This window comes from Callithrix jacchus, chromosome 5, assembly GCF_049354715.1.
Source record: "Callithrix jacchus isolate 240 chromosome 5, calJac240_pri, whole genome shotgun sequence".
NCBI classification, from domain to species: Eukaryota; Metazoa; Chordata; class Mammalia; order Primates; family Cebidae; genus Callithrix; species Callithrix jacchus.
In genome coordinates, this window is record NC_133506.1 from 86,292,590 (window position 1) to 86,304,787 (window position 12,198).

General features: G+C 38.5%; 1 protein-coding gene across 2 annotated transcripts in view; it reads right to left on the reverse strand.

The window, feature by feature from the left end:
- Positions 1-12,198, reverse strand: part of NSF (N-ethylmaleimide sensitive factor, vesicle fusing ATPase) — a 158,176-nt gene that overhangs the window by 80,443 nt on the left and 65,535 nt on the right. The window lies entirely within an intron of this gene.

Consider the following 12,198-nt stretch of genomic DNA (forward strand, 5'->3'; position numbering starts at 1 on the left):
AAAAAGAAAACAGTCTTGTATCAGCTAACTAGAATCCAAGTAAGACTCTAAAGGAAAGTTTTTCTTCTTCACATGCGCTTTGAGAAAAACATAGTGATACCATCCATATATGTTAATGTCCACGAGTCATGAACAGGAATATACAACCAGAAATCCAGAAACAATTCCTATAACTATACTAATGTTTGAGGGGGAAAAGCTGCCAGTTAAAGATTTCTGGAAAAGTACATTCACGCCATCATTTTGAACAAATACTTTTAACTCTGAAATTATAATTGGGAAATATTACTTATTTTTGGCTGAATGTGGTGGCTCGCTTGAGCCTAGGAGTATGTAACCAGGCTAGGCAACACAGCATGATCCTGTCTATACTAAAAAAAAAAGTTTGCTTCATTTTACATATATATGTATAAATTATATATAATATATGTGTGTGTATACACCCCGCACCCCCAAAGACTACTACTCTACCATAAAAAAGAACAAAATAACATCTTTTGCTGCAACATGGTTGGAGCTGGAAGCCATTCTTCTAAGTGAAGTAACTCAAGAATAGAAAATCAAATACCGTATGTTTCCACTTATAAATGGGAGCTAAGTTATGGGTACGCAAAAGCGTAGACAGTGGTATAATGGACTTTGGAAACTCAGAAGTGGGGAAGATGGAAGGGGAGTGAGGAATGAAAATCTACATATTGAGTACAATTTACACTACTTGGACAATGGGGTGCACTAAAATCTCAGACTTCACTGCTATATAATTCATTTATGTAACCAAAAACTACTTGTACCCAAAAGTTATTAAAATGATTTAATATCTTTATATTATACCCAAAAAAGCACTCTGTGAAATAATGACTAGATTTCAGGGTAACACTCCTAAGTATGAGAAAAAAGGAAATTTCTGAAAATGCAATATAAATAGTATGTTTCCATGGACAATGGTTTGTCCTTATTTGAAATAAAAGTATTAAAAAGCATTTTTTATTGCATTTTAGGTTTTGGGGTACATGTGAAGAACATGCAAGATTGTTGCATAAAAAGCATATTTTTAAGAAAAAAATACAATACTTTTGATTACTCAAGGAAAATCACAAGATGCAAACAACTCTACTAGAAACTTTAGATTCTGAGGAGGAAGACCCTTTGGACTGTCTGAACTGGTCTTTACTTCCTTCTTTATGCTGAGAAAAGACTCCTTTTTAAATCTTTGAAAGTAATAAGATCTGCGCCTTTGGTTGAACATGGAGAGAGGGGAAACACTTGACGGCTTACAGTCTTAACCCTTCTCACCACAGAGTAAATCCCTGTCCTAAGAACCACCGCCCAATAAAATGCTTTTGGCCTTTGACTCATTCTTCAAGTATGAGTGGTAGGGGGATAATAGGAGAAGCCTTGAGCTTCTCCTAGAGGTCAATACCACCAAGCACTACCACCATCTAGGTTACAGGGACACACTGGATGAAGATGTTAAGTCTGGCTCCTAAGCTTGTCCTCTGAGCCAACCGTTACCATCAGTTTCAAATAGATTTGAAACTATTCATATGTATAAACCATAGCTAAGGCAGGTGGTGGTGGTGGTGGTGGTGGTGGTGGTGGTGGTAGTGGTGGTGGTGAAATATACATAGGGAGAGGGGATCCAGGAAGGAGAAAATGAAGATATGCTGAGTACCCACAACATACCAGGCCTTCTGATATGCAGCTTCTTAATGTCTTCATTTTCTCCAGGTTTATTAACTCCCTCTTAAGCATACTTCCTTCCCTAGTAAGCCATACTTTCTTTGAAGGATTTTTAATTATTTGGCCTTTGTGAACTTCTTATAACCACCCCATAGTCCCTGAATACAATATGGCTTTATTGCACCTACACATTGGCCAGAGCACAGCCGGAGAAAATTACACCACTGTGTTACTGACTGATATCTCCAGAATTTCATGCTATCCAGTATCAGTTCTATGCTCACTGCTTTCTCAGTACTGCATGCTACTCTTTACTTGTCTTTGTTAAGTCATCTCTAATTCTCCTTATTAATTAACCAGAACTTCATGTTTCTTCACAAGAGCTACACCCTGCCATGAATTCTTAGAGATAACCTAGGTTCCTACTTCACATATTAAAAAAAAAAAAAAGGCTTTAGCTCTTTGCTTCTGTATCCATAAATTGATCAGCAGACTCATCTGTTCTCAACCTAACCTCGGTTTCTCAAACTAGTCTTCCTTCCTCTCCTCCCAGGTTTATGCTGCAAGTCTTTGTTTACATACTTCTTCCCTATTAAGACTGTCAACTGTTCAAGTGCAAGTACTACCTCATTCACCCAGCATAACGCCCAGCACCTACTATGCACTTCATGAAAAGCTGAATAAGTAAACTGTTGATTCTTTTCCTACAAAACTTAGAGAATATGAAGGAGAGAAGACGATTTTTAAAAATTATTTGAAACTATTTATGGACTGTGCTTACTTTCATAGCTGAGCTAATTTAAATAACTACAAAACACATTTGCAATGACTGAGACTTTGCAAATTTAACAAAATAAAGTAACATAAAAATACAAGAAACTTAACTTTGCAACTATGCTTCTGTACATGAAAAATGCTCAAATTAATGTGTTTTAAACTGAATTTATTCAGATACTATAAAATAATTCACAAAATATTACTATAAGGTTAAAAGAAAAAGATAAAATGCATATCCATCTGAAATGGTAGAATATATTAAATATAACAGCAACAGGAATGTAATAGAAGCTCTAGTCTGCAGAACTACAATTCTTTCAGGATCGCAAATGAGCACATCAAAAATATACACTGATATGTAAAGTCTTTCAAAATCCACTTCCACACAGGAAGCAGCTACTTGAATAAGCAGTGGAAATGGGACTTTATTATTACTATTATTATTATAGCCTATTCTGACTTATTAAATAAGCATTGGTCTTTAATTTTAAATGAGTCATAAAAACTCTTTATAACTAATTCCATTCAACAAAAGTGTACTAAGCTCATGTTTAGACTAGATGCACAGGTAGGTGTTAGGGATACAAACATGAAAAAGACAGTCCCTAGCTGTAGGGCATTTCTGGCTTAGTAGGAAAGACAGAAATAAAAATAGGCTATCTACAATATAATATGACATTATCAGAGATATGTATGAAATGTTTTTGGATTATAGCCAAGAGATACTGATTCTGCCAGAGTGATGGCAGAAAATTCAGAATGGACTCAGGGGAAGAGCTGACATCCAATGTAGGCCTGGAAGAATGAGTAGGAGGTTCATAGTTAGGCAATGGAGAGGAAATGGCACCCCAAAGAGAGAGACTAGCATGATTGAAGGCATAGGGGTATGGACACACAAGCTGTTCTCTCGAAACAGCCAGTAGTAGTAACCTGTTGTAGCCAGAGCCTTGGAGGTGAGGAGAGGGCAGTGCCTGGAGATGAGGCTGGCAGGTTCCTAACTGGCAGGCCTTGAAACCATGCCCATGGGTTTTTAACTTATTTCATAGGTGATTAAAACCCCACACCTTTGGGTGATTAATCTACTCACCTTTCAGGTGTAAGTGATTGATCATGGACGGCACACCAGGAGATATGTGTTTAAAAGCTAACACTGTTGGTAGAGTGGAGAAAGAGCTAGAGAACAGAGGCAGAGGGCAGGAGGCTAGCTGGGGGCATGTTCTTCACCTTTTTCTGGGGACACCAACTCACTAGCTGACTCTGGATTCTTGCCAGTTAAGTTTTCATACCTCTCTAAGTCCTTTGGAAGCACAGGAGCAAATGGGTCCAGAGGCCTCAGGAGGACACTCTCCTGGCTCCTGCTGATGCCCCAGCTTTCTCCTGAGCTTCTCTAGGATATTAAAGCCTGCATCTGATATTGGGGAGCCTCTGATCTCTGGCTGCTGGACTGACTGCTGAGCTGGACTGACGAATGCTGCTGTTTTATCCTTAATGTCTTATATGCCACCTCACTACTCAGAGATAAGCGCTCTGGGTTAGTGAACTAAATAGCAAAGGAGAAACAGTGAACCTGATTTAAATTATCACTGTCTCTCATTCTATTCGTGTCTTTCCCATAGAACCGTCTAACGGACCTCCCCAGGAAAATGCACATGCACAAAAAATTTGCATACCAATTAGAGAGGGTTCTTAAATCCTTTGAAGTCCATCCATGGAATCCAAATTCGAAACTCCCGAATGTATTACTGAAATAATACAGACAAAAGGCAATACACAGAAAGGAGCAAGAGTTGTAGCAAAAGAAAAGAAGATGTGGGAGACACTCATTAAAGTTTAGAAAACAAATGGAAACCAGAGAAGGAAGAGATGTCAAGGATGACCTTAAGGCATCTAGCTTGGGTATGGATAAAATGATGGTAACCTCAGAGATACCAAAAGATAGCAAGAGGAAGGGGAATCAGTTTGGAGAGTACAGGAAATCATTCCTCATTTTTGGCTTTAAGGTATTTGAGATTCAGGCGATAATGCCCATTAAAAATACTGGTGAATGCTCAGAAGAGACATCAAAACTATTGCTTCAATATTTTTGAATGCCTGACCTGGGCACGTGAAAAGCTGTGAAAAGTTTAAGCAGAAGAATGTGACAACAGACATAAATGCTGCAGGGACAGAAGATGAGGCCTGGAAAGAGGTCAGTAGGTTTAGAAGTCAGGGAGTACATGCCAATGTAGGCCACAGGGTCTTCGATCAGGGTCAGATCATTTGGGGTTGAGGCCCCTTCCTTTCACTTAGAAGAAAACTAAGTAGCATAGCAGGTATGGAGACCACACTTTCAGAAACTTTGGCAACAGAAGAGGAACGCAGAGGAGGAGCTTATAAAGACACCTCTCCTTCTGAGACCAGTTAAAGGGAAGAGGAGGAAGAAAGCTGAGGTTATTCCTATTGGGTTCTGTTGACTATGTGAAGCAGGAGCTAGGTCATCTACAAAATGAGGGATGAAGACAGGATACTGGGAAACATTGTAAAGGTTTGGAAAGTACAAGGAGAGTTGGGAAAATGTGTCTGCACAGACAGATGCTGTTACATAAGCGAACTCAGCATATGAGATTCAGGTCATCAAGGGACCATCCTTTGTTGTATTTACATAAGCAATTCACAGTATTAGGTAAGATGTAGATTCTTATTCAGTTCTATAAATACAAATTTCATCTAAGCTGGCATACACATTTAGACTTTTTGGTTTTACCCATCTTTTTTTTCAAATCTGAATTTTAAAGTTTAGCAATATGACGTAAATAACAGGATTAAATTAATTTAATTTGAAGTCAACATATTTGTAGCATAATTCTATTATCTAATTTTCCAATCAAAAGTAGCAGGTTAAAAACTATCACATGACTGTTCTCAACATTTTTTCTTCCATTCTCCACAAAGTTTGAGGCTTTAATCTTCATTTCTAAGTGATTCCCGTCTTTCCTCTTTCATCTATGAGTAAGAACTAAGGTGGGCTAAGGGTATCATCAAACACAGTTCCAAAGTGTTTCTTCTCTTAATATCCTATGTCCAAGTACTTTTGTAGAGACAGGGTTTTGCTCTGTCACTCAGGCTGGAGTGCAGTGGTGTGACACAGCTCACTATAACATGGAATTCCTGGGCTCAAGTAATCCTTCCAACTCAGCCTCCCAAATAGCTGGGACTACAAGCACAAGCCAGAATGCCTGGCTCAATTTCCTGTATCTGGGTACTTTACTGCTTATTTTACTAATTGCTCCTGTTAATCATTTTCTAAAAAATACCTACTTTTTATTTGGATGAGGCACAAATGTAGTAACAACTCTTGATTATAGAAAGAGAAAGGAAGGTGGTAGTAAAGAGTATAATCTCAAATGGCCAAAACTTGATTTATATATATGGTTTTGGAATTTAAGTTGCTAATTATACTGGATATAGGAGTAACTGAAGTTCCAGAACATCATATTCTTTCTCTCATTCAACCAATGACACATCCTGTAGTGCAAAGATGAAGTTCTCTTCTGTTTGCCTCTATTTTCTCAGTGAAGTAAAGATTCCAGGTCATCAGCTGCTGATAAGGATGGAAGAGGTGGTGCTTGGGGTTGAGCTGAATAGAAAAGAAACTAGTCATCTCAGAGAATAGGAGAATAAATGGATTGGACTAGGGAATACAGAAGGAATACCTGTTCCAAGAAATATTGAGGGCTCACTTGAGATTTGGTTCATAAATTTAAAGTGAGATCAGACACCATGGTTTTGTGTTTTTCTTAAGCCATGCTTAACAGCGAGAGTATTGTCACAGAGTAGGCAAGTAGCTGAGAAACAGTGGGGCTTTGACACATACAGAAGATGAGCAGCAAGGCTGGTAAGGGTGTATGCAAAGAGGATATGTGTGATGACTAAGCTGGAGACTATAAAGAGGGTATATGTGATGACTACGCATGGAGACCAAGCTGGGGAAAGAGGAAAGACAGGACAAAAAGATTGGAAGTGATAGGGTAAATTATACTGGAGCTTCCAGTGGGATCCAAGTTGCTGGAGTTGGGACAGGAGAAATGCTAGGAGTAAGTAAGGAAAAACAGGAGGCAGCGCGAGAGCAAGATGCTCACATCTGAGACCTCCAAAGTGGTGTGGTTGCTGGTAATGGCAAACAAAGTCTCGTGTATAACCAAAGAGTGAGTGGCTGAGGTGGACTTAAGGAAAAGGTTAATGAAAACAAGGAGGTTGAAATCAGAAAATCAATCAAGTGAAAAATCTCTACAGAACTTTAAAAATTACTAAGAGCTCCACTTTTCCAGTCAATGGTTCTCAAACTTAGATACCACAAATAGCAAAATAACTTTTTTTTTAAACTGGAGGGTAGTGCTGTCATTGGGTTGGTTTACTTTTGCAAGGTAAAGGTTTCTTTAAAAAAAGAAAATCAAACCTGACATCATCTATCACCACCATTTCATATAAAAAGTACATTTTAATATTGAAAGGCAGAACAGGCACAATCTCAGACTAGAGGACAGTGTTTTGTGTTAAATAAACTCAGTTTTATGTGTAGTGTTAAAGTGAGGGCTCTGCAGTCAGTTTGCCTGGATTCAAATCCTGGTTCTTCCACTAGCTAGCTGGAAATAATAATAGTTAACTACCTCAGAAAGTTATTATAATTAAGTATAAAGCACATAAAGCACTTAGCATACTTTCCGGTGGATAGTAAGAGCTCCCAAATATTGGCTATTAATTAATAACGGCTTATTTCTCTCACATTGCTGTAGATAAGTGATGAAATGGAATTAGACTCCCCACTGGTATGTGAGAATTAGATCACAATTAGGTGACCAAAATGTTTCCAAATAAATGACTATTTACTTACCAAATTACTTCTGAAACTGACAATTATGACCATCTGCTCCTTCAAACTTTAACACAATTGTCACTTGAACTTTGCAATTTACAGTACCCATTCCACTGATGAACTTCAAGCTCCAAATTAACATAGTAGTAAATAGACTACAGCAGTTTCACAAACATGTTACTAGTGTTTTAGTAAGTCAGGATTCTTTGTAGCTATAGCCTCTCTTCCAGCTAGACTGCTATCAGAGTCAATCCTGCCTGCTTCTATGCAATGGAATACTATTCATCCATAAAAAGAATGAAATCATGTCATTTGCAGCTAGATGGATGGAAGTGGAGGTCACTATCTTACATGAAATAAGCCAGGCACAAAAATACAAAAATCACATATTCTAACTTATAAGTGGGAGGTAAAAATTTGAACATGTGGAGGAGTAAATAACAGAGACCAGGGAGGGTGAGTAGGAGTGAGGCGAGACTAAGGAGAAGTAGGCTAAAGGTACAAATGTGCAGTAAGATAGGAGGAATAAATTCAGTGTGTGATAGCAGGGCAGGATGACTATACTTAATAAGAATGTATTGTACTTGGGTGACAGACCCCTTGAATACCATGACTTGATCACTACACAATTATATACCTGTAAAAAATTTCTTATGTATCCCATAAATTTGCATGAATTAAAATGTTTTTTAATCCTGCCTGCTTCTCGTATGCCTCAAACAGAGTACATTCACACTGATTTCTCAAGCGTTCTAAGCTTACTCAGGGTCAACATGTGCCTATTCATAGAAGCCAAACTACCATGATTAGCAGTTCCACATGTGCACAGCCCTTGACCTTTTCTCCCACCTCCTCTACCATAATAAGTATACTTATTTTCCAAAGTTTCCCTTTATCTCCCCAACTGCAACTCCTCTTATCGTGCCTAACTGCCAAATATTGGAAAGCAGTCATTGCCCTTTCTTGGGGAGCACACACCCTGCTCTGCTGGCATTCACCTAGGATGATCTGATTCTAGTGAAAGGAACTAGGGCTATTTCTGGGCACTTCATCAAAAAGTGTCTTTGCAATGCTAGATCAACATAGCCCAACCTTTGCCTCTTAGTTTGAGGTGGCTCAGTATTACCTGTATATTCTTTCTCACCTTATTTTAGCTACAACTCTCAGTTAAATCAGCAATACTCCAACAACATATAAAATTTGGATACTGTTTGTGCCACAGGTGTTGACATCCAGTGATTATAATAATACAAGTTGTGGTGGGGAGAACTTTAATAGGCTTTAAGGTGTGTGCTACAAACAGCTTAAAGTGATTTCTGATTTAAAAGTCAGAATAGGACCCTATGCACTATGATAGCTATATCTAGCCCCAGTGATGAAAATGATTCATGAAAATACCTATATCTTATATATAAATTGTAAAAGCGCAATGAAATACATAACCTTAATTCTGAAACATAAAAAATAAACAGCAATGTTTACTGTTTACAGTCTTTCAAAACATTATCCAAAAAAAGTGACAAATTGTACTTGTTAAGCTCTTCTATTTTACAAAGCAGTAAATTTTCTTCATTTTTTCTGGATGTTATCAGAGGCAAGCTGCATTTATGAAAAATTGTCAGTCAACCTTGAGGTAGTCAAAGGGAGAAAAAAACTATAGCAGACACTAATTTTATACAAGAGTAAGCAGAATGATAATAAATTAGAAGTGGTCTCTGTCAAATTAGCATTAAGAGTGTTCAGTTCATTTTGGGGCAACATGATCCATAAAGAGAGAAAGAAGTGTGAAGTGGGTTTTGAACAATGACTAATGTTTAAAGAGGAATCCCAAGTGGCTTCCAGGCCAAATGCAGACAGATTAGCCACATTTGCCAAAGAGGGAGGCTATCAAAAGACGAGTGGCAAGTCAGGACATATTCAGAAGTCTTGCAAGCTTCTCTGTGCAGTTGTGCAAACCAAGTTGAGTGCTCACTTTTAAATAGTGCATGCACTTGTAGAAAATATAATCACAAATTAATATTTGATCTTTTAAATATCACTTTTTTTTTGAGATGGAGTCTTGCTCAGACTGGAGTGCAATGGCGCAACCTTGGCTTACTGCAACCTCCACCTCCCAGGTTCTAGCAATTCTCCTGCGCCAGTCTCCTAAGTAGCTGGGATTACAGGTGCACACCACCATGCCTGGCTAATTTCTGTATTTTTAGTAGAGACGGGTTTCACCATGTTAACCAAGCTGATCTTGAGCTCCTGACCTCAGGTGACCCACCTACCTCAGCATCCCAAAGAGTTGAGATTACAGGCATGAACCACTGTGCCTGGCCACAAATTAATATTTTATCTTTTAAGTTGCCCATAATTTCAACTTCTCTTATGATTCGGTTGAAAATTGTAAATTGGAACTAGAGTCATGAGTATTTTCTTAGTTCTACTTAGCATTTCAGTAGTACAATGTGATCATTTATTCTAACAGTTTTGCGTTTTCCAGCCACGTAATAAAGACTTGGAGCATAATTTTCATTAACTCATTATATAGGAGCACCTTTTGTTTCAACAACCTTTTTTTTTTGAGAGTCTCACTCTGTTGCCCAGGCTCTGGAGGGCAGTGGGACTATCTCAGCCCACTGCAATCTCCAGTTCCCAGACTCAAGCCATCCTGCTGCCTCAGCATCTGAGTAGCTGAAATCACAGGTGCACGTGCCACCATGCCCAGCTAATTTTGTATTTTTTGTAGAGCAGGGTTTCACCAGGTTGCCCAGGCTGGTCTCAAACTCCTGGGCTCAAGTGATCAGCCTCCTCAGCCTCCAAAGTTCTGAGATTACAGGTGCGAGCCATCACACCCGGCTTTAAGACTGTCAATCAGCATCTAAAATAGGTTATCATCTACATGTGTTTATCTGTGCTCTTATCAAATCTTTAAGAAATGGAAATACTTAAGACTAACACCACTACTCCTGATGCCATCCAGGAAGTCAGGTCTTTGATCACCCATTTTCACGGCACTATCTGTCTGGTAGAGACTTGCTGTTGTCCCACCAACTTTAAAATGCAAAGAGCACTCTGAGTTTTGCTATGATAGTGAAAACAGCCTATTTTCTGAGCACCAAGCAGCTGTGTAAGCTGTCTACCATCTGACTGGTCTATATCCAAACCAGTCAACTTAGATTTAATATAGATTTTCTCATTAGATAGCCTAGAACTAAAGATGGGATGTGTGTAGCAATACTCCAAACTAATCTTTGCTGACACCCCCACCCTTTTACACTCCCTCATAGGGTGTTGCCTGGTATTTCATGAATTTTTGATGACAAAGATCATGCTTCTTCTATAGCAGGTCCTGCCTTGCTGCCAATTGGCAGCATGTATCCTTACTGGTTTCAGAATTTTATAGTTTTTCCTTTCTTTTTTTTTTTTTCCTTCTGTCCCTTAGCTTTAAACCTCTTTTATGTGCTGTTCTATAGTGCCTTTACTTCAGCCTAGCAAATATCTTCCCTAGCAGACAATTATTTCTTCTTTTCCTACAGCTGGAATTCCTACATACTCTTAAAGTTCTTCTGTCCCCAGAAATCACCTCCTTTTTTAATGCCACCTAACTCTGATCACATCTTTGGGCTCAATACTTCAGCGCTTAACAGTAGCAGCTGTCACACTTTAGCATGCACCAATTCCAATGGAGCTTGCTAAAATGCAGATTTCTAGACATCACTCCTAGAAATCTGAATTCATTAAGTCTGAAGTGGAACTGAATATTTAACAAGTGCCCTAGGTAACTCTAATACAGGCCAGAGGACACTGAAAAACATCATTCATAATTACAACTGACACTACATTATGTTGTTTTCTAAGAGTTCTTAGCTTTTTTTTTTTTTAGTGTATATGTTCTATAGCCTCAATTAAATCACAAGCTGATAAGGACACGCTGACAAGTTGTAGCTATAGAAGAGAATAGAGCTATTCTAACAAGATAAAAGTTATCAAGAATAAATAGATTTTTTCTGTATTTGAGTACAGCTGGGGGAGATATAGGTTTGTGAGAGATGACTTGGGATTTTATTCAATAGTAAATTAAATAGGCATTAAGATAGAATGTGGATGTCAAAATTGTTAGCACAATTTCAGCCTACATTAAAAGACTAATGTTTTAAACAAAGAATAAATAGTTCTGATCTATTTTACAAGAGGGACCACATTTGCAGTACTCCCCTCAATTCTGAGTTTCACAGCTTAACATGAATATACACAAATGTTAAATTTCACAAAAATGTGAATAGGATGGTAAAGAGCTAAAAAGACTGACTGGAAAAAAACCCAAGCTAGGAGAACTAGCTTAGAAAAAAGAGGAATCTGCAGGGAGGCCTAGACAATAGCTTTATTCATATCTAATGAGTTTTCATAAAGAGGAGAATCATGCTTGTTCTATGTAGTTTCAGGAGAAGATACAAGCATTACATCTTACCTTAACATAAGAAAGACTAAACTTAAACCTATAGTTGTCAAAAAAAAAAGTACCCTTAGGAGAGAGTGAGACTCCTGTCATTGGAGGAACTTAAGCTTAGCCTGAGAAAACTGGCAGAAGTTACTCAGCAGAAATGTAGAAGAGGGCCAGGTGTAGTGGCTCACACCTGTAATCCCAGCACTTTGGGAGGCCGAGGTAGGTGGATCCCTGACTTCAGTAGTTTGAGAGCAGCCTGGGCAACATGGTGAAACTCTGTCTCTATTAAGAATACAAAATTAGCCGGGCATGGTGGTGCATGCCTGTAATCCCAGCTACTTGGGAGGCTGAGGCAGGAGAATCATTTGAACCAGGGAGGCAGAGGTTGCGGTGAGCCAAGATCTTGCCACTGCACTCCAGTCTGGGCAACAGAGTGAGACTCAGTTTCAAAAGAAAAGAA